The sequence below is a fragment of the Mustela erminea genome, chromosome 13 (assembly GCF_009829155.1).
Source record: "Mustela erminea isolate mMusErm1 chromosome 13, mMusErm1.Pri, whole genome shotgun sequence".
Taxonomy (NCBI): Eukaryota; Metazoa; Chordata; class Mammalia; order Carnivora; family Mustelidae; genus Mustela; species Mustela erminea.
This window is the reverse complement of record NC_045626.1, coordinates 66,518,495-66,541,030: the sequence shown is the minus strand read 5'-3', so window position 1 is coordinate 66,541,030 and position 22,536 is coordinate 66,518,495. Positions and strand designations below refer to the sequence as shown.

The following is a 22,536-nucleotide window of genomic DNA, read 5'->3' as shown; positions in this document are numbered from 1 at the left end:
TTTCAGAGTATATTGCAATTCAGATGCTAACTTTTTATCAGTAATGCTTCATCTGTATTTAGAGTTCATGAAATTTTTTTGATATTTAGAGTTCATGAAATTTTTTTGAAAAAGCAGATTCATTCACATACTCAAGTTGCACCAATTAATAACCAAATGATCATATTTTAAATTTAAATTGAATTAAATTAAAAATTTGATTCATCAGGTTCACTAGACCTACTTCAAGTGCTTAATAACCACGTGCAGCTAGTGGCTACCATATTGGATATTGAGCCCCTGAACATCTATTATGAACATCACAGCAGATAAGACAGGGATGAGTCAGATACAACCCATTTCTAAGGGTGTGGGAGATGGTGGTAGTGTCGATAAGATTTTGGCCTGGGAGAAGCCATGGTAAATAGTGTGTTTACTTGCCACACAGAGACACAACAAGGAGCCCTTATTTGGGCACCAAGGTCTCTCACCACCATCCAGGGGCTCACTAAGGTCTGTCCTGAGCAGAGGTCTTTGGATTCTGCCCAGTCTCCAAGAAGGAGGAGGATTAGGCTCACTGGTGTGTTTAATTGCTCTTGAGATTCCAGTGACACTAAGGGATGAAGGAATGCTTTACAATATGCATCTATACCACAAATGTTACAGACTGTTGTAGAACTCTTGAATGAACTTGGACTTACATTTGGAGTCCTGAGGTTGTAGCTCTTCCTCCTTGAGTAATCTCTGCCCAAAGACTTTCTCCCTGGGGACTCTATCTTGGATCTATTTTGAAACACATCTTTCAGCCACACCCTCCTGTCCAGGACCATAGGAAGCAGGACACTGTGGAGGACCCCAGACTCAGGGTCTGGATCCTGATAGGGCAGTGAAAATGGTCAAAGCTAGGCATGACACCCACCCCACCCACTGTCCCCACTCCAAAAGAGGATAGCTTGGTGGGAGACCCAGAGTTGTCCTACCCAGCTGTGGGCTCAGGTGGCAGCTTCTGGATGAAATACTCCATTCTTGATTCATAGGTGACCCCTTCTTTTATTCTGGCTTACCTAGGGCCTTGGTCCTAAACGTAGCAACTTATTTTGTTCTCATTTTCAAGCTTGGGGCTCAGTCTGCCCCTCTGCATGCAGGGTTCTGGGATAGAAGCTCTGGATGCAGCAATGACACTGGGGATATCATGAGGTTTCCTGGCACCAATGAGGCCTGGGCACTGCCTCTAAACTCCTGACTGATGCCTTTGATTCTTAGGACTTCTGGCATCCAAGATCATATCTCTGGCTCCAGGTCCAGCAACCCTCCTTCCTATCTTTGGGTTCCAGCCTGAGGTAGGTTATGAATATGTGTCATATTTGAGCACTCATACTTAGCACAATGCATCACTCTGTGTTCTCGGTGTCTCGTCTCCTCGATTCTCTGTGTTAAAGGGGCAGCATAGAAAAAAAGCTACAGTGGAAAGTCTTCTTGTAAATATTCTACTACTGTCCTTGTAAATACAGTCCTTTTCTGCTGAATGGAAATCTGTAGTAAGTTTAAATACAGTAGAAATCTCGGAAGTTTATTTTTATGAAGATGATAAATGAGGTAATTTTTATCAATAGGAGAATGTAGGTCATGGATGTTTTGCTTTAAAAAACTCATAAAGACATAAAATAGCATCATTATTAAATTTTAAATAAAATATATTTTTTCACTCTTCATATTTTATTGATTCCTATAAGTAAATAAATTATTTTTGAAATTAAAAAAACAAAAACAAAAACAAACAAAACAAAACTTAACCATTACAGTGACCATCTTTCCTGATTCCCCCCCTGGAATGAGGACATTGTGAGTACATAGCATTTCCAGTGTTCAATTGGGAAACATCTGGCAGCATGACTAGAGATGAGCTTCTCCTGGGTCTTCTGATGCCAAAGCCCAGCTTCATTCAGTTGTTCAAGCAATGCATGGTCCTATTTAATATTTATTACAGTAATTAGTTTTTAATTATATAATTGATATCCATCACAACTGGAACTCCACCTAGGAATTGGTTGCACATCAGGGAAAACAGATGCTTTGACTTACCAGAGGAGAGGTGGACAAATAAATCAGCCATCTATTCTTTTCTGGAAGAGAAGTTGCTCTCCTAGAAAAGCCCGGGCTGGGTGAGGCAAGTTTCCTCATTTGTTTGTTGCTGACATGAAAAGATGGAAAAAGTCCAATTCTGAGACCAGAGCACAAAGCCAAAGATGAAGTCAGCATTATGTCAAAGGAAAACACCACAGGACGGTGGCCTCTGCATCTTATGATGATCAAGGGAGGAATTAGAGAGAGAACTGAATTCTCAAGAGCTTGCTCCATGAAGCCCCTGCTGCAATGTGTTTGGGACATATCCTTAGGACAAGGGGAGACCCTGGGAGCACAGACTGGCTTTGTTCTCAGTTCCACAGGAACATAAACCACTGTGGAGAGTGCCACTATCAGCCTATGATAAACATTAATACTCAGCCTCATCCTCAGCCTAGACCCCAGAGATGGTCAGGGAAGCTGTGTTGCCAGACTTGGAGCCACAGAAGTGATGAGAGATCCCTGATAAGTGAGTATTGAAATCACAAGTCGGAGCTTTTGGGGTGGGGCATGTTAGAATGCTTTTGGTGCCAGGAGATATAATTATACCTCCCTATGTCATTACAGTTTTCAGCACAAGAGATGGTAATTGTCGGCTCCAGAGATCCAGACACTGAGGGAAAGTTGTCATGGGAGACTGGGTCCTAAAACCTGAAAAAAAGAATGACACACTCTTATCAGGTCATTGCTGGGGCCTCAGGTGAGTCTGACTAGAGACAGTGGATCAACCCACATGTCCCCATAGATCCTTCCCTGGAGTCCTCACATTTGTCCTGAGGGAAGACAATGAGAAGGACCAGAGTCCCATCCATGTTGGAGACACCTCAGCAGCACTGCCTTCTGAGACTGCTGTGCTGGACCTGGTCCCTTATTCCTCTATCCCTCCTTCAGCCTCAAAGGAGGGAATGACCTCTACATCAATGTGCTTTCTGCACTGTCTCTCTCTACCTGCTCTGATCTGAAACTTCATTCAGTATACCTCTGCCTTCTTTGCAAGCACAACATAGCTGAAGGATTAAAACATGTTGACATGAATTTTCTAGGACAGAATTCATGTTAGTGACCAGGAAATGGAGCCATACATGAAATTTCCTTTAGTCCCTGGTAGGTGAATATGTGTCATATTTGAGCACTCATACTTAGCACAGTGCTCCAAGCCTACCAGGGAGGTGAGTGCAAACTCTGCTCTGAGCTCATGAGATTCTTCCCTACTCTCCTCCCTGCTCCCCTATGTACAGAGACATTTATGCCTCTGTGGCTGGATTTCTCTCTGAGTTTTTCTTCCCACTCATAATGAGGGACATGAGGAGTCCTCTGTGGGTCACAGGTTTCTGTGAAAACAAGCTCATCACTGTTGGGTGACAAGGCCCAGAAAATTGATGTCATCCTATGCATGGAAGGCAGGAGCAGGGGATCCAAAGAGTCTTAGAAATGTTTTGTGTCTTTCCTGCTCCAGAGCATTTCCCATTCCTAGCCTCTCTATAAAGGTTCTGAGCCTTCATAGAGCCTTCATAAGCTCCTATGAACCTACTGCCTGAGAGAAGTGGAAGTCACCATTTGCTGATGGACTAATGAAGTGGACGCTATGATGAGTGTCCCAGATCCTGTGAAAGTCATGTCACCCCTGACGCTGGAGATACAGACAGTCCTCACCTGCCAGAGCTCTCCTGAAACTGACTTCCCATGAGGGATTTGCCCTCTCAAATTCATGCCCATTCCCAGGGCAGCCTGTATGCAGTGACTGGTGGATGCACCAATAGATAGTCCAGGTTGTCCTGCTGCGATATGGGAGCACTGAAGGACTGTCCCCATTCCAGCACCACCCCCTTTCCCTGGAGTTGACTAAGACTGCACCACAGCCCCAACTCATCCCAAAGCTGGGATTCCTCTATGCTTACCTCTGCTCTGGAGCTCCCCATGGGGAAGGCTAAGATTTTCTCACTACTGCTCTGAGTTCAGAGGCTCCATCTCTCCAATCCTCCTTCGAGTCCCTTCTCCCTTCTCAGAGAACACATCTGCACTGCCGACTGTAGGCTGTTCCTGCTGACTCCTGCTTTCTTCCCCTTATTCTTCTTAGACACTGTTTTCCTTTCATCTTCTGCACATCTCTCTATGACTTGGTGAGTGCCCCAGGGAGAGGCTAAAGTGTTACACCACTGGGTCTCATTCCCTGATCCTGTTCATTCTCTTCCCTTGCATGGGGCAGATGCCAGCAGCCCTCCCCAATACCTTTATGTGCTCCCTTATACCTCACCATCAGTGTCCAGGGAGAGACAGCCTACAATAGGTAGGCTCAGGAGGGTGACCAACTAGCCTGGTTTGCCTGAGACTGATGGGTATCTCAGGACTGATCAGGGGGCAATCAGGCCTAAAACTCGGACAGGCCTGGGTTATTCTAGGTGCAGGACTGTCTGGAAAAGGAGACATGGAAGTAGTATTCTGGAGCAATGAAGACCCCAATTAGGGTTGGGATGGGAGCACACAGAGCAATGCAGTTCAAATTTTTATTGGAGGTGAACAGGGATGATTTACCTGTAGGAGGAAATGCAAAAGCAGGGTCATGTGTCAGGCATTTGAAAAAGAGAAAGAGAAGAATACTTTTAAGGAAAGTACGGACAATCCTACTTCTTTCACTGCAGTGAGTGTTGCTAACTGTGACTGATAGTTTGCAAAAGTTAAAAGGCTGGGGGTAAAAATCACCAAGGACAAGCTAAGAGTGAAAGCCAGAAATCCTCCTTGTTGGTTGAAAACGACTCTTATCTGCACAGACAGAAATCAGGGAAAGTTGAGGCCCAGAACTTAGTCCTAAGAATATCAGACCTCCAGAAAACAGTGACCTCTCTACTGGTCAGATTTGCTATGCTTCAGTCAGGACCCTGAATGGATAACTTCAGGTCCTGAGTTATAAGAAGGGACTATGTAGACCCAAGCACCCGGAAGTCTTAAATTAATAATACCCCTGATATATCCAAGCTGACAGAAACAGCTCCCTCTTAACAATTAGGGCCCATCCTTACTTCCGAACTTTGCTTGAAGATTGGGCAGAAGCTTGTGTTCTGTGAATTAATACTTACCACCACCAGCACCCTGGAATTAATCCGTTCCTGCCATGTAGGCTTGTGGGCCAATAAGTAGGATTGTGTCACCACAAAACCAGGACAGGAGTGTGCAGGGCCTGCTAGGGGGGATTGGGAGCTGCAGAACTAGACAACACATATCATGGGAACTGGAAAAGCATGCATGGGCTGGATTTTGAGAGCGCAAGATCAAGAAGCAAAAGCTCAGATTAAATGAGGGAATTTTACCTACTAGAAGTATTCTCAACTGGCAAGGAGGTTGAGATAGTTTGCAAGCTCTCTGCCAGGATGACAACCCTTAGAAAGACTGAGAAAATGGTGGCTTCAGAAGCATCTAGCAGGAGTGGTTCTATCAGGTATGGCTGTACAGCTCCCCAGGAGAGGTGATCCTTAGGAGGGCCTGGCAGACACAGCGTTTACTTGAGCAATGAGGAATGTACTGCCAGCGAAGCATCAGCATCTTCAAGAAGTTCAGTAGGTGGCTGTTCTCTAGGTCAGGGCCAGATGTGGGGGACAGGGAAGGAAGAGCCCCAGGGATAGCAATAGGGAATGGTAGGACCCAGAAGGGATAGAAGCATGTTGGTGTAGCTTAACCATAGATGTCAAGTGAGTGGCAAAGGGAGAGGTACCAGCAAGAGCACCTGACCGTGGGGGGTGTTAAAAATGGTCAAGAGTACAGAGCCCCTCAGGATAAGACAGATGGGCCCCCAAGAAAAGTATGGCTCACCGTGTGATCAGAACAAGTAGGGATGGGGCCAGGAGCCCGAGAGCCAACCCCAATAATAAGTTCCCTAGAAAGCTGGATCTGCAATGTCATAATTCTGGAGGAGAGTATTGACTTTCTGTACGAGTTTCCTGTGATGACTGATGAATCACAGACTGGACAGCAATCGTCAAGAGAAAGTTAGTCCCTCACAGTTCTGGCGGCCAGAAGTCTGAAATCACCAACACTGGTCCTGCAGCAAGCTGTCAGTGGAGGCCCCACTCCCTCCAGATGCTCTAAGAGTGGGTCCATTACTTGTCTTTTCCAGTTGTTGCTGCCTGTCACTATTCCTTAACTTGTGCCTCCATTCCTCCAATATCTGCTTCCTCCTTCATTTGGCCTTTTGTGTGTGTGTGTGTGTTTAACGTCCCTTTGTCTCTCTCATAGAAACATTTGTGATGTGATTTATGGCCCACCCAAATAATGTAGGAAATATTCCCATCTGAAGATCCTTAATTTAATCATATTTTCATAGGACCTCTCTCCAAATGTGATAACAATTACAGGACTTGTAAAATGATAAAAACTTAGTATCTTTGGGGCCACCATTCAGCTCTTGACTCCCCACATACAACTTTGTGCATTAAAAAAAAAAAAAAAAGTCACGTATCTCTTCATGGGACAACCAGAACCTGGTAGAACCAGGGACAACCAGAGATTGTCCAGACAGAGCTCCCTTCTGATAAGGGGTCCTTGGAGTTGGACCCTCAGGCAGAGGCTCCTTTGAGCTCTGTCCAGCTTCCTCTCACCTGCTGAGAAGACAAAATCTTTTCTAGGGTTCCTAGAACCTTCTCAGTTTCCCTCCTCCTGAATTTAATGTCAGACATTTAAAAATTCCCAAATGGTTTCTCTTTGTCCTATTTATTACCTGCATATCTAATACCAGGACTATCTTCAATTTTTTATCCAACATTCCCCTTGCTCTGAACTGAGCTTCCCAGACAGTGTTCCATTGACAAGTCCCCCTGGGTAAACTGCTGGTCCTGGATGGGGGAGTGTGATAGGTGACAGATTCCACTCTAGGCGGAGCTTCAGGAACTGATCCATGGAGCATGGAGTGGATTACATGGAATATCAGAAGTGGAGGGTGGAGAGCAAATTCCGTTTGAGGAGAGGGACGAAGGATGGAAGGGAAGATTCCCCACTCTCCTCATCCTTGCTGTTGTGCTGTCCAGGCTAAGCCACCAGGGGGCAGCAAGAGCCTAGATTTGGGAGCTTCAGCAACCTCCCCCTCCACCCCCAAGGTTCTGTTGCGTTTTCTTCAGGTCCATGGAAGGTTCCAAGCGCTTCTATCTTCCCGGTCATTCCTAAGGGGGAAAAACTTTTAAGTTCCTTGTCCCCACTCTGTCCCTTCTCCACAAAGGACACTAAACACCCCTAGGACTTAGTGCCAGACCAAATCTCAAGCCATTGCAGAGACTAGGGACAGAGAGATGTGTGAACATCCACCCTAAGGAAAGGTGGAGAGGGAATGCCACATTCCTGCCAGGCTTTGGTTTCTGGAAAAGGGGCTACTGGAGCTTTCCTCAGTTCTGCTGGGAACCTCTGCTCACCCTCATCATTCAGAGCATGGATGAATAAACCCTCAGCCTGCTCTGAAGCCAGAATTATGTTCTCTATAAAGAAGTAAAGTGGGAAAGAACAGGACCTCTGCCCCTTCCCTCCTCTAAGTCATGGGTGACTGCAGAGAGAGATGAAGAGAGAAAAAGCAGAGCACTGAGTGCGGTGTTTGGCAGGGTGACATATGACAAAACTACATTTTTATGTATAGTTTCAAACCCAACTAGGATATTTTTTTCTAACATGCCTGAATACAGCATGGAGACTCATTAGGCAAATTCCTTAGCTCAGCTTCCCTACCTGAACTCTCTTTTTATTCATTCTGAAAACACAATTACTGACTGAACTATTGGGGCACATTTCTGTATCCTCAGAAAGATCCAGACATGTGAGGTATGAGTATATGGGCCTGTCAGGCAGAGGAGTAGCCTGTGCAAAGGCACTGAGGTAGGGCAAATATGGCTAATGAAGGAATAGCATGAAATCGAGTGGGTTGGGGAATAGTCCACTGGGAATTCAAAGGAGGGAGATTCATAGATTACATCATGACTGAAAGCCTGGTAAAGAAGGTGAATAGTTTTCCTAAGTGAAAAGAGAATCGATTTGAAGATTTTCCATAATTTATACATGAGTTTTACAGTCAGCCCTGCTTAAGGTTTCTACTTCAGACAGATTCCTTTCTAGAAAGCACAACTAAACCATTTTCTGTCTGTGGAAGAAACCTTGCCTCAGGAAGATGTGTAGCTTGGAAGTGGGGCTTGATCAATATGTACAAAGAGGACATTAGAAAGAAAGTCCCATGTTCCCTGTGACACCAAAATGTGTTCTGAGGAGAGGTCCCTGGAGCTGGGTGCTCAGACCAAACCTGACACCATCCCCTTCTCCCACTTCCTCAAACACTAGAATTCACCTCCTGCTTTCCGCCAGGTGGTTCTCAATGCTACAGAGCTTCCTCTTCCCTCAGGTATTATCTTTTTTTTTTTTTTTTCTTCTACAAATTTGAGAAACCAATCTACCTTCATCTGTTCTTATTTTTCTCACCCAGCCTTCCTACTGGGGTTGGCTTATTTAACATCTAATGTTTCCTCAGCTCTGAACCCAGAGACGCCTGACAAGCAATGCCCTCAAGCCAAGGCTTTGGTGGGATATGCTGAATAATTGTGAGGTGAGTGCTTGACACTGGTCCACCTGGTGTGGTAGGTGGCTCATTCCATTCTTGAGGAAGGAAAGGACAAAAGGAAATGAACTTCCAGGGAATAGAAGACATCAGAAGACCTGGTACTGAGCTGGAAAGGGAAGGAGGGGAAGACTGGAGTGGAAGCGGAGGAGGAATTTCCAGCTCCTATTCAGCCTCCTTCCTCAGTGCCTGCCTGGGATGCACCTTCTGAGGCCACCAGGGGCATCAAAGGCCTGGATTTAGAGAAGAGATTTTCTAAGGTATAAGCTGTGCACATGAAATGTTAAGAGTTGCTTCTCACTGAGGCCCTCTGAAGTACCAAAGTGTGCCCCACTCCCAAATCATCTTCTCAGAGGGCTAAAGAATAACCCAGGGCGCAGCCACAGGACTCCATCTCAAACCACCACAGAGACGGAGGATGGAGTGATGCGTGACAAACTATCCTGAAGGCAGAAGAAGAGTTGAGGCAGAATCATGGCTCCAGCTTTGATTTTGGCCTGAGAAATGGGGATTGGATCTCTGTTAGTCAGCCTGTTACCCTGTTTCCATCTTTGTGCCACATATTGTGGAGGAGAAGTCCTGTGATTTCTCACTCAGGAACCACTGGATTCTCACCATAGAAAGTGTAAGGATATCTGTGGCTTGCATCTATTTCCAGGGCACTGTCAGTATGACTTGAATGACAACATGTTCAAGAGTTTTAAGTGTTGACTAACCTCGGCTGCCCAGGGATACTTAAGTATCTAGAATAGAAGGTCATGCCAGAGGGGATGAAGAGAGGCAGGACAGGAAGCACATCTTCTTCTGAGGCAGGAGGAGAGGACAAGAGAGATCTAGGCGAGTCAGGCCCAGGGTTGGGGTCTCAGGTGGCAGTGTTCTTGGGACATCTTCATCATGGTCTGGACTCTGGACTGACTCGCCCTCCTCACTCAGGACACAGGTGACACCTTCAAGGAAGGGACCATGGGGACATCTGGGATGATCATTTGTCTGCCCCTCAGGCTTATCTGGGCCCCAGGACTAAACTCACCAGAGTCTGTTCTTTCTTTCCGGGTTCCTGGGCCCAGTCTGCCTGACTCAGCCTCCTTCAGTGTTCAGGGTTCTGGGACAGACCATCACCATCTCTTGTGCTGGAAGCAGCGTAACATTGGGGGTTAAAATTATGTCTCCTGATTCCAACAGATCCCAGGCACATCCCCCAAACTCCTGACTTATAGTGTAAATTCTCGGCTGTCAGGGATCCCTGATCGCTTCTCGGCTCCAGGAATGGCAACACAGCCTTCCTGACCATCTCTGGGCTCCAGGCTGAAGATTAGACTGACTATTACTGTTGTTCATATATAACCAGTAACATGTACACTAGTGGCCAAAGCTCATGGGGAAGTAAAATCAAAACCTGCCCTGTGCTCACAGCCTCTCCTAGCTCTGAAGATACTTCTCAACCCTGTATAGCAGGGGCTTCATGAGGCATGGTGTTGAGAATTCAGATATCTCTGTTCCTCTTCCTTCTCAAGATAAAATAAATGAAACACACTCAGCCAAAGGTCTGGAAAAATAATAGATTCTATTTGCTTCATGACATGGTCCTAGAAACTCATTCTTTCCCAACTCTGCAGTGGTAGGAACTGGGGATCAAGAGACCCCTGTGCTGTACGCCTCCTCCAATTTGCAGGAAATCCTTATTTCAATGGCTGCATTTCACACATGGATTCACAAGTGAATCAATTTTCCAGAATTGATGGTGTCTTATTCAACTCACTTTTTTGGTGGGGGGGTAATAGTTTTATTGAGTTTTATTTACATATCATACAACTCTCCCATTTAAACCAATGGCTTTTGTAGTACATTCTTTAACTTGTGAAAACATCACCACCATCACATTGCTATCATCCTCAAAAGAAACCTTATACCTATTGGCATTCATCTCCCATTTTCTACCAATTCTCCCAGCCCATATCAATCACCGATCTACTTTCTGTCCTGCAGCTTTGCCTTGTCTGGACATTTTGTGTACTTGGAGTTGCACAATATGGGATCTTTTGGGAATGACTTCTTTCACTTGGAATATTTTCAAGGTTCATCTATGTCATCACATATATTAGTATTTTCTTACTTTTATTGCCCAAACATATACCATTGTATGGATAAATGACATTGAAGAAGTTTAATATAAGACACCTTTCAGTCATTTTCACCTTGTCTTAGTCAACATGACCCTCATTAGTCAGCAATTCTTCTGCATATCAGTGACTGAATCAATAGTACATGAGAAAAGATCTGAAGACATAGTTGAGGGTATGAGGATAAGGGGAAATTGTGTTTTTTTTTTTTTCAATGTCCCTTCATCTTTGACCCCAATTCTGTGGAACCTGAATAGGGGAGAATATGATTTGAGAGTCTGTGATAGAATTTTCCCTCCTGTGAAATCAATGAACTCCTGTCCTGGAAGCAACTCTGCATGTGGACTGTCTGTCCAATAGGCTGGGCTCCTTCTAAAATGGGTTCTCTGTTACACAAGGAAGAACTATATGGTGGGCATGTCCACACTCCAAGGGATCCCCCACATATCTGATTTCCATGGTGAATAAGCCCAATTTCTGGCTTAAATTCCAATAATGAAAAATCGCTCACAACACATGTACATAAATAATGGTGAAGAATTCTTTGCACATTGAATGAACCTAGGATTAGTCCCCAGAACTTGGGGAAGAACCAAGACTCTTCCCAATTAAATAGAACTTTCTATGTTTAACACTGGAAATAGCATGACCTGGCAATGACCACATTTGTGGGCAAATTGGGATGGATGTTCCGTTTAGCATAGAACTTAGTCTCCCCCATAACATCTTCTATAAATTATTTTCCAAATCTTTTTTTCCATATATTTTTTGTTTCCCTGATAAAGTCAGTACCTTCAGGCTTTAGGCATGTGGACTGGAAGAGCAGCTCATCTTGACTTGTAGCAGCTGGGTCAAAATGCATTGCAGTGTGATGTGGGCTAATAGAGAGAAAGAATAACATCCTGAATCACAGTTTTGTGTTTGTGTAAGCATGATCAGAGGCTGTACTGTCCAGAGGGTATGTGCTCTCATGGAGAAATTCTGTAGGTTGTGAAGGGGCCACTGTCCTGTTATTTTCTAAAGCGTCTCCTATGAGACTTGATTCCTGACTTTAATAGCATCAATACAATTCTTTATAAAGTATCTACTAATGCATGTGAAGGCAGATGACCTCATTGTCTTTACTATATGTCTCCTTTTAAGTGTGAGATGACAATTCTTTTTGAGAAAGTAGTTATTATCTTTATGATAGGAAACAATACTAAGAAATATAGAAGCTAGGGCACCTGGGTGTCTCAGTTGGTTAAGTGATTGTATTTGGCTTAGGTCATGATACTGGAGTCTTGAGATGGAGACTTGCATCTGGATCCCTGCTCAGCAGGGAATCCTCTTATCCTCTGCCCCTCCCCTCTCTCATGCGTGCACTCTCTCTCTCTCTCATTCTGTCTCTCTCAGATAAATAAATAAATAAATAATCTAAAAAAAGAAAGAAAGAAATACAGAAGCTAAATTGTGAGTGAATAGGATTGCTTCCAATATGACATTTCCAGAGCTACAAAGCCCTTTGTGTCTGTGTATATGTGTCTCAAGATGTAGGAAAAGCCTCTTGGATTGTCTCAAGTAATGAAACTATATACATTTCAATGTTTTTATGAAAAGATGAGAGAATTATTACTTTTGATAGAGGTAGCATGAAATATTTCAGGTGTCCTAATGATCAAAACATCCACCAGTGTTTTTCTGGTCAATGCAATCAGGGAATCGGCACCTCAGGGCAGATATATTCACATGTCCATAGAATTTTTGAGTTAAGTGCCATTCATTTTCCATTGCATATGTTCTGGAAATTTTATATTTCTTTTTTTTTCTCACTTCTATAGTTATGGAGCCATCTTGTTTCACTCAACCTGAATGATAAGGAGTTAGTGATTGATTTTCAAGTATTTTTAGTTTACTGGCTTTAGTGTTTTGGTTATTAATCACATTATATGCAAATGGCCATTTTGCTCCCATTAAGGCAATCTTACTTCTTTTTTGAGTATTATGGCTTATTGTGTGGTCACAAGAATCCAGAAGGCTTAAAAAAAAGTAGTGTTCCCTGAACCCTGGGGACCTGAGTTTGCTCTTTGTACTATTAGCACAGAACAGAAGAAAAAGCTGCTCCTGAAAGTACCATGCAGAAAGAACCTAAACATGTGGACCATACTCAGGCAACCTCTCTATAGTGACCTCAGGAGGCTCCAATCTACAAGATCACATCTATAAGACTACTCACTGAACCTCAGAACAATTGATGGACTTATGTGAAGGTCAATAACAGATTACCACTCCACTATTATCTCAGTAACAGACAACATTATTCAGATTAATTCTGAAATAATATAATATGTCTTCAAAACATAGATGAACAATCATTTCAGATAAAAAAGCTATCACTTCCTCTACTACAGATTTTTTCCCACTAACACCATGTCCACCAATTATTTCCTCCCATCTTTCACCATGGCATCACTTCTCTTGTGCTCTTTAAATGTCTATCACAAGGCATGAATAAGGACACTAAAATACTTTCATCAGAATATTCACACTCTACAGAAATAAGCCTGTTTTCTCATGGACATTTCCACTTCCATCCTGACAAAGATCAACGAGCCCTTATTTGAGACTCTTCCCCAAATCCATCTCTTTAGAAAGCATACTAGGTCAAGAATCCCTTTGTGGATAAAGAAACTTTGCTTCAGGGAGACACACAGCTCTGAGGGGAGATCTTCACGATATGCATTAAGGGGCAGGATGAAGAATGTCTAAGCCTCTGATCAAGAGACACACTCTGCTGAATTGTCTGGGGGAGCCACAGCTTCCTCCTTTCCTGTATGATATGGTCCAAAATGATATGGCCCTTTCCAACTCCTCAACAGATAAACAGAAGCAGAAGGAGATGCTTACTCAGTGCAATGTTCATAGCTCTCAGGAAAATCCTCACTTTATATGGCTAGATCTTCTACACCAATTCAGGTCAGCATAGATTCAGGACACCTCAATTGTCATTGACTTATTCTTCTCTCCACCATTCTGTAATCAGGATGACACGCCATGCTGGGTTATTCAGGTATTGAAGCAAAATCATCTGAGAAAACATCAGAGGATATTTCCAAAGGAATGATCAACAAAAGATGTTATTTTTCTGTCTAATGTTCCTCATCATTGAGCCCATATCCAAGGCATTTGACCAGGGAGAGTTTGAATGACACACCAGGAACCTGGTCAAATTTTGAATTACCTCCCCTTAGATGCCTGAACCCCAGTCCTACAAGACATCCAGCACATGGTCTGTCCCCTCGTTATTTTCAAAATGATTCCTCTTTTGCAAAAGAGATACACCATCTCCTCTGGAATTCTCAAGGATATCTAATATCTTCCATGGACCCCTTCAATTGTTAGCTAGATCTCCAGTTATAGTGAATGTGTAAGTACACATAACATTAAATATCTGTGCAAGAATTTATTGGACTTCTGGTTAAAATGGGGCTTGGGGCACCTGGGGAGCTCAGTGAGTTAAGTACCTGCCTTCAGCTCATGTTATGATCCTGGATTCTGAGACCAAGTCCTCCATCAGGTTCCCTGTTCAGCAGGGTGTCTGCTTCTCCCTCTATACCACCCCCCCTTCTCTCTCATGTTCTCTAACTCTCAAATAAATAAATAAAATATTTTAAAAATGAAATGGGGCTTTAGTTCAAGAAGACTTGATGGGGGGGGTGCCTGGGTGGCTCAGTGGGTTAAAGCCTCTGCCTTCAGCTCAGTTCATAATCCCAAGGTCCTGGCATCAAGCCCCGCATTAGGTTCTCTGCTCAGCAGGAAGGCTGCTTCCCTTCATTTCTCTCTGCCTGCCTCTCTGCCTACTTGTGATCTCTGTCAAATAAATAAATAAAACCTAAAATAAAAAAAGAAGACTTGATAAGGCATCACTTTCATTTCACCAGTTTTAGCCTGGCAACTCATGTCCCATGTGTGTCCTCATTCCTGTGTGAACCAGAATATTGGCCGCTGTATCAAATAGCTCAATCTTTGTCATAATGTTGATGCATGTGATTTTTCCCCCCATAATTCTTGTTCTACTTATCTTCTTTTGTGTCCAAATACAGTAAATATCTTTGTGCTGTAATTTTCTAATGTTGGAAGATGGCCCCTATGCCACTGTTTGGAGCACCAATGGGTGTGGATGCCTTTTCTTGGAGACTCAGTAGAATGACCTGAGTCACAACCCTATAAGGCAGACTAGAGACTATGGTGCCTACATGGTGTCAGTCCTTGATGAGACAGTAAATAGAAACAGGGGAACAAAGTTTTGGACTTTCCTTTTGGTCTGATGTAAGATGTGCTTCCTTACTGTACGGTAACACGGTCAAATTTTTAAAGTGAATATCCTACATGTTTATGAGGGCAGGGAGCCATCAATGTCCCTTCTATGTTTCTGCTTCTGAGGTGCTGCAAGTTCCTTTTCAGGTAGAAGTTACAATTTTTGTGATTTATGCAGTGTATAGAAAACTAGTTGCTACATGTTGAGTAAACAAGATAATTGCAAATAGGATATTTCTGGAAATCCCATTGTCCTATCAACTGTTTTTTGTTTGTTTGTTTTTGGTGACTAATGTGTAGGAATATTCGCATGCATTTATTGAATAATGAAACTTTTCCTTCTCTATTTTTTTAAATTAAAAAAAAGCACGTTTCCATCTAATTTTGTAAAAGATGACAGATAGTTTTTAATAGAAAATATTTGAATGTTTTCATGCCATCATTGTGAAACCACCCCACAGCATTTATTGTCAATGCAACCCCACAATCAGTATCTCCCAATTTTCCATATGGTTTCCTACAGAATTTCTGGTTTCAGTGTCACAGTTTATCCCAGAATTTCATATAGGTATTTTATTTAAAAAAAAATATATATGTTTAGACAAGAGGCAGCTGCTTCAGCATGGAATGAAAGGTAAGTAAGTAGGAATTGATTATTGCATATTTTTAATTGACTTTCATTGGTTTAATTGGTTATTCATTATATATATTCATTATGTATATACTAATTAGCTCTTTTGCCTCCCCATTGGTGGCATCTGTGTTTCTTTCAGCTATTTCTTGTCTGAATGTGTGGGCACAAATACCCAGGGTATTTTTTTTTTAATTTAAATTGAATTAATTAACATAAAGTGTATTACAGCAACCCTCAGTTTGCACTTTAAGTGAAATTTGGTGAACTGAAGGAGCAGGAGGCTGGCTGAGGACAAAGCAAAAGCTGGCGCCTTGCACCCCCCCCTTCACCCGCTCCCCTCCATATGTATAGCATTCCTCAGGCACCCCTGACTGCCATAAAATGATAAATAGTTAACTTGCTGAGATCACAATCCTGCAAGACAGGAGTCTCCCTTGGTTTGCAAATGTCCTTGAGATTTACAACAAAGAAGTTACCTTATCAATAGCTCTAATGTCACCCTCCCCTCCATAAAACACCGAAGGAGGCGGAGGTAGAAGGAAAAGTAAATAATTAAATTTCTTCTAAACCTAAATCTCATTAACAAGGATGCTTGATAGCAGGAATGTAACATTCCACCAGAAGACTCCCAATTGTCTTTACTTGATAAGTAACCAGGCCTCCAAAATCCTGGTAGTGCTTTTTTTTCCGCATGCGTGGGCTAACCGGCCAGTTCTGCTTCTGTAAGATTGCTTTGTCTGCTTTCACGCGGGGTCCCCTGACCCAATCCACTGACGCCAAGTATGCCTGTTCAAACTATCAATCAATCAGCTCAGCCCTAACCCAAACTTGTTTGTATCTGTCTATAAAAATCCTATACCAACCCAGCTCTGGACCTCTCGGCGTTATCGGCAACGAGCGCTGCAGAGGTCCAGGTTCGAACCTGCAATAAACGACCCTTGCTGATTGGCTTTGACTCACGTCTCTGGTGGTCTTTTAAGGTGGGGGTAATATTCAATTGGCATTTCAGAACCTCTAACATGGAATGAGGACACCGAGTTTACTCCTGGTACTAATAGAACATGGAACAGAGATCGAGGTGGATCTTTATAAAGATCAGATATTTGCCCTTTTCAGGAAATACCTGGACATCTACTGTGTTCCTAGTGGACCTCTTCATGGTCCCCTAAGATGGACCCCAGGAGATTCAGAAGTCACACTTCTGGTGCCTAACGCAGGCACACATGCCCTGCCTGACAAATTTCACAGAAGGCATTGGCTTATTACTTTTTTTTGTATCATCTCAAATTATAAACATTATTATCTAAAATTACATAAAAGTAATGCAGAGCATAGATATTTAAAACATGCAAACAATGGTCACAAATCTAACACTGTCACTTCCCCCTGAACATACTTGTTCTTCTCTTCCCTCTATGCCGGAGGTCAATTGTTAATTTCTCCCAACCTTAGCCCAGATGTCTCCTCTCCTGTGCTGTTGGAGATTTGGAGATATCTGGCATGAGGTAACAATGAAACCAAAAATTTTCATCGGATCATTCACATATAGATATATTAGTCTACCTCCTGAGGGAACATTTCTATTTCACTAGGGACCCATTAACCTTAATTAGTCTTTTCACAACACCCATCTAGTTCTTTAAAACCACACTAGGTCAAGCATCTCTGGGGATGAAAGAGACTTTCCCTCAAGAAGGTACATACTCTGAGGTAAGGAAGTCTCATTATACAGGGGATAGGACAAAGAACATGCCATATTCCTTGTGACAGATTATCTTGATTAGAGCTCCCCTGACATAGTGCCCTGAAGACAATCCTGACCCCCGTCCCCTTCCCTGAGAGCCTACAACCTTGGAGTTCACCTCCTGCTTTCCATCAGGTTGTTCTCGATCCTACTGAGTTCCTCCTCCTTTGTGCAATATCTTTTGTTTTAATATTTAAGGTGCCAGTTGGTCTTCCTTCATCCCATTTTTCTTATACAACCACCCTGCTCAAGAGATTTTACTTTGCAGTATCCTCAGCTCTGACCCCAGAGCTACATTAGGGTCACTGACAGTAAAGAGAACTTTTTGGTACAGGTGGTATGATCTGCAGGGGAGCGTCTAGGCACCTGGTGGACAGGAAACACATCCCATTTTGGAGGGGGCTCAGAAAAAGGGGAAGGAGCACAGGATGGATTTGGAGGGCCTACAGGACCTGATATTGACCTGGGAGGGCAAGGAAACTGGAGTAGAGAAACACAGGAGAGATTTCCTGCCTCCACTGAACTGTTTTTCCTGTTGCTTGGATTACCCCATGCAAGGCCATCATGGGGTAATGAGGACCCGCATTTAGGGAAGGTCATGACTGTAGTTTCCCCTGGTCTGAGGAACATCCAAGAGTTGCTTCCCTCTGAGAACCTTCTACTGGGAAACAAAGCCTCAAATCTGTCATGTTAGGTCCAGGCCGTGGAACACTGAATGGAAGATAGGAAACTCACCATGGGTTTGATGTTACTTCAAAGGCCAGCATCTTCCCCAGTCTGCCCTCTGTGGTTCAGTTTCCTAGGGACTCAAATAGCTACTATCTGCAGACTCTCTAGGCTTCTGATGGCATTCAGTGGGAGAAAAGTTGGTGTCTGCATACTGAGATCTAAATGAAACCCAAACAGAGTAATGTTACTTTTAATTTGGAAATTTAAGTCAGTTTGAGCCATAGGGAGTATAAAAAAAGAGAAAAAAGAGAATGGAATAATTTAAAAAGCTTTTTTTTTTTTCGCATAGTTTTGGATGTAGTGTTCAATGATTCATTATTTGCATATAACACCCGGTGCTCATCACAACATGTGCCCTCCTCAGTACCCATCACCTGACTAGCCCATCTCCCCCACCGTCCTCACCTCTGTAACTATCAGTTTGGTTCCCAGAGTCCATAGTCTTTCATAGTTCATCTCCCTCTCTGATTTCTCCCCATGCAGTTTTCCCTCCATTCCCCCATGGTCCTCTCTGCTATTCCTTATGTTCCATATATGTGTGAAACCATGTGATAATTGTCTTTCTCTGCTTGACTTATTTCACTCAGCCTAATCCCCTCCAGTTCCATTCATTTCAATGTGAATGGTGGATATTCATCAGAAACTTTTGGAGGGAGGAAGGAAGGAGGAAGACATCTTTTCACAAGGGTTCTATTCCTTCAGTGTTCTGGATTGGGGTAGCTGGCTTAATTTTGGCCTATGGGTATGGGTACAAGAGAAAAAGCCCATGAAAACTGAAAAAAATACATGTGTGACTGAGAAAAGAACTCTAGGATAAAATGGAACAAAATTTTGAACAATATGATATTTGTAAAAAAATACCAATCTTGTGCACAAAGACATGAACATCATCTAACTTGCATTAGCCTTCTTGGATTCATCCCTCCATAGAATACCTATGTAAGAGTGGGTTAGTATAAGAACGGCCATCCTAAAGACCGGGAAGCCATTTTACTGAGTGTCCCTAACCAGCCCACACTGCGCACATAACTTGTGATAAGAGAAAGTAGCTAAAACCTGGAAAAACAACTAAATCATATACCACCAGGGCAGTTAGGTGGTGGTGCCACAGGGACCAAATGTTAAAGAAAAACAAATAGTTAACTTGCAGAGATCACAATCCTGCGAGACAGGAATCTCCCTTGGTTTGCAAATGTCCTGGTGATTTACAACAAAAAGGGCTATCTCTTCAATGGCCCAATTTCCAGAGACAAATGGCTCAGTTCCTCAAGGCCGAGAGTCAAACCATAAAACTGAAGGAGGCTGAGGCAGAAGGAAATGTAAATAAAGTTAAATTTCTTCTAAATAAAGTTAAATTTCTTCTCACTTAACCACCAGGATGGCTCCAGGGTGACACCGGGGTGGCAAAAAGTTAAACAAAGTTAAACTGTCAAAGTGGGGTGCAAGAGATATAGTAGCTATGAAAAAGTGCGTTGAAAATGCTATATAAACCCTTGGTTTTGAATGCTCAGGGTCCTTGTTGAAACCCGCTGCGCTGGGCGGATACTTGGACCCCAGCTCGCTGGAAATAAGCCTCGCTGTGTAACTTGCATTATCAAGAGTGTTCTCTGTCTAATTGAGGGGTGGTCGACTCTGTACCCTAACAACCTACTCTGGGCAGCATGAGGTATAGTCTTCACTTCTCAGGTTGAGAATCAGTAGGAGAAAAGGGAGCTATTTATTTAAGGATCACAGGCACAAAAGGAGGCAGAGCAGACACAGGGGCAGGGCTGTTGCTCCTCGCCAGTGCTTCTTGTTTCCTTCAAGTGCCCACAGATGGCACTTGCAGGGGCAATGGATAACCTAGGCCTAGGATGGCCACAGAGACACAGTTATGTCATAACAGAGACACTGAAGGACAAAGCACTCATCAGTAGAGGAACATTACCCGATCCCCTATGCAAGTCACTCATAAATAAATAATAGGGACTCCCTGAGGAAATACATGTCATCAAGATTTAATTTCCTTAGCTATTCTATCAAGGGATATAGAAACTTCTAGTGTGCAGGACCTGGTCAAAGAGTGTGAGGAGAGGAAGGTGCAAGAAGCACATTTGCATGGAGACCTCTTCCTCTTCAGATGCAGGGCAGGGGGATAAGAGAGGTCAGGGGGAGTCAGACTCAGGGTTGGGGTCTTAGAAGCCAGTGTTCTTGGGGCATCTTCACCATGGCCTGCGTTCTGGTCTTCCTCACTCAGAGTACAGGTGATGACTTCATAAAAGGGACCTGGGAGACACCTGGATGGATCCTTTGTCTCCTCTGAAGGATCACCTAGGATCCTAGCACTGAACTCACCAGAACGTGTTCTTTGCTTTTTCAGGTTCCTGGGCCCCATTGCTGCCAACTCAGCCTCTCTCAGTATCCAGAGCTCTGGGACAGACAGTCACTATCTCCTGTGTTGCAAGTCGCAGTGACATTGGACATTATAGTGATGTTGCCTGGTACCATCATCACCCAGGCACTTCTCCCAAATTCCTGATTTATATGCAAACTCTCAGTCCTCAGTGATCCCTGATCCATTCTCTGGCTTATCTCTGGCCTCCAGGCTGAGGATGAGGCTGATTATTACTTTTGCTCATATACCTATACTGTCAATGGCACTTATCACAGTGATCCAAGTTCATGAGAAGAAATGAGACCAAAACCTTCCTTCCCTGTGTGCACATGCTCCTTCCTTGCTCTGAAGATGCTTCACGTCCTGTGCAGAGGAGGGCTTCCTGCAATGTGGCCTTGAGAATTCATTTCTTTAAGCCTCTCTAAACTCCACCAGCGACATGCAAGAGAAGACATTCCCTTGTTGAATTTTCTAGGGATAGAGTCAGCTTCTTTGTAAGATGTGTTCCTAGAAAGAAATGCCTTTTAAATCTTCAGTGATGGGAGCAGAATAAGTGGAAGTAGTGTGGAGGCTGAGAAAAATTAAGGCCATCCCACCTCAGGTTTAGCCTTAACATAAGTATAGTCATCTTAGCTCTGGCAGCCATCTCAGACCCCTGTGCCCAAGGGCTGAACTTTACTCTACTTTACTTTAGTTCTAAGGACCCCCACTTTGCTTTAGTTCCAGAGATCCCCACCCTGCTTTAGTAAACAGGAAGCCCCACCCACTTTGGTCCCAGAACCCCCCACCCTGCTTTAGTAACAGGAACCCATAAATACCCCTGCCTTAACTAAGCTCGGGGTCCAAGTCCCTGCTCCACTGTGTCCAGTATACTTGGGCCCAAGCTTAAGCTTGTCGAATAAACCCTTGTGTGATTGCATCAGTGTGGCTCCTTGGTGGTCTCAGATGCAAAATCTCGGGCACAACAGTAGGTTTACAACCTGGAGCCAAACTCTTAGTGAAGTTGAGCCTGTGCCCTTCTTCCCCCCAAAAAAAGTGTAAATAGGGACACTTTATTTCTTGATGTTTTCATTTCAAAGCACCAAGTCTCAGGTTCTTGAGAAAAAAGATTCCTTGCTTGTAAACCTGGCAAGAGTCTTATTTACCTACGAAACAGATGTATGTATAATTTAAGGGAGGCAGAGAAAGAACTTACAAGTCATGTTTTCAAGGTAAATACTTGAAGGAAATGAGAAGATGGCCTTCCTTTCTTTGTGATCAGAGACAGTCTCATTCCCCTCACCCTGATTCTTAGATTGTCTTTATTATTACACAGTCCAGACACATTTCCAGGAAATTACTCAGGAGGCAGCCTGGCATATTCTTATCTTGTCTTTGTGCCTCCAAACCATTCCACCTTCAGACTCACCTTTCCTTCCTTTTTACCTGTGTTCTGGATTTTCCCTGAACATGGTGGGGGAGCAGGAGGGAGGTCATAGACTTCAGCCTCATCAAAACTAGTGGCAAGAGGTCAGTCCTTTCTCCTTTTCCTCCAGTGGCTCATGGCGACTTCCTTTTCTGTGTTTGTTCACATTCTGCTCTATGTAAAGGAAAGGAAAAGTGCTCAGGTATATTTGAATTTGTTTTCCAAATTCTTTCATTATGAAGCTTGTCATATCTAATCAAGAGTATGTAAAATATTTACAGTTTTAGAAAGAATAATAAATGGAAACCATATCCACCCACTCAAAGCATAACCTTAAAAATCAAACTAATATACTACCACAACTGAACCAGGAAGAAATAGAAAGCCTGAACAGACCCATAACCAGTAAGGAGATTGAAACAGTCATTAAAAATCTCCAAACAAACAAAAGCCCAGGGCCAGACGGCTTCCTGGGGGAATTCTACCAAACATTTAAAGAAGAACTAATTCCTATTCTCCTGAAACTGTTCCAAAAAATAGAAATGGAAGGAAAA

At 43.3% G+C, this 22,536-nt stretch overlaps 2 protein-coding genes across 5 annotated transcripts in view; both read left to right on the top strand.

The window, feature by feature from the left end:
* Positions 1-22,536, top strand: part of LOC116571641 (immunoglobulin lambda-1 light chain-like) — a 1,068,967-nt gene that overhangs the window by 110,891 nt on the left and 935,540 nt on the right. The gene's annotated exons all lie outside the window — the stretch shown is intronic.
* The window catches only part of LOC116571638 (immunoglobulin lambda-1 light chain-like), a 1,139,351-nt gene that overhangs the window by 210,121 nt on the left and 906,694 nt on the right, over positions 1-22,536 (top strand). The window lies entirely within an intron of this gene.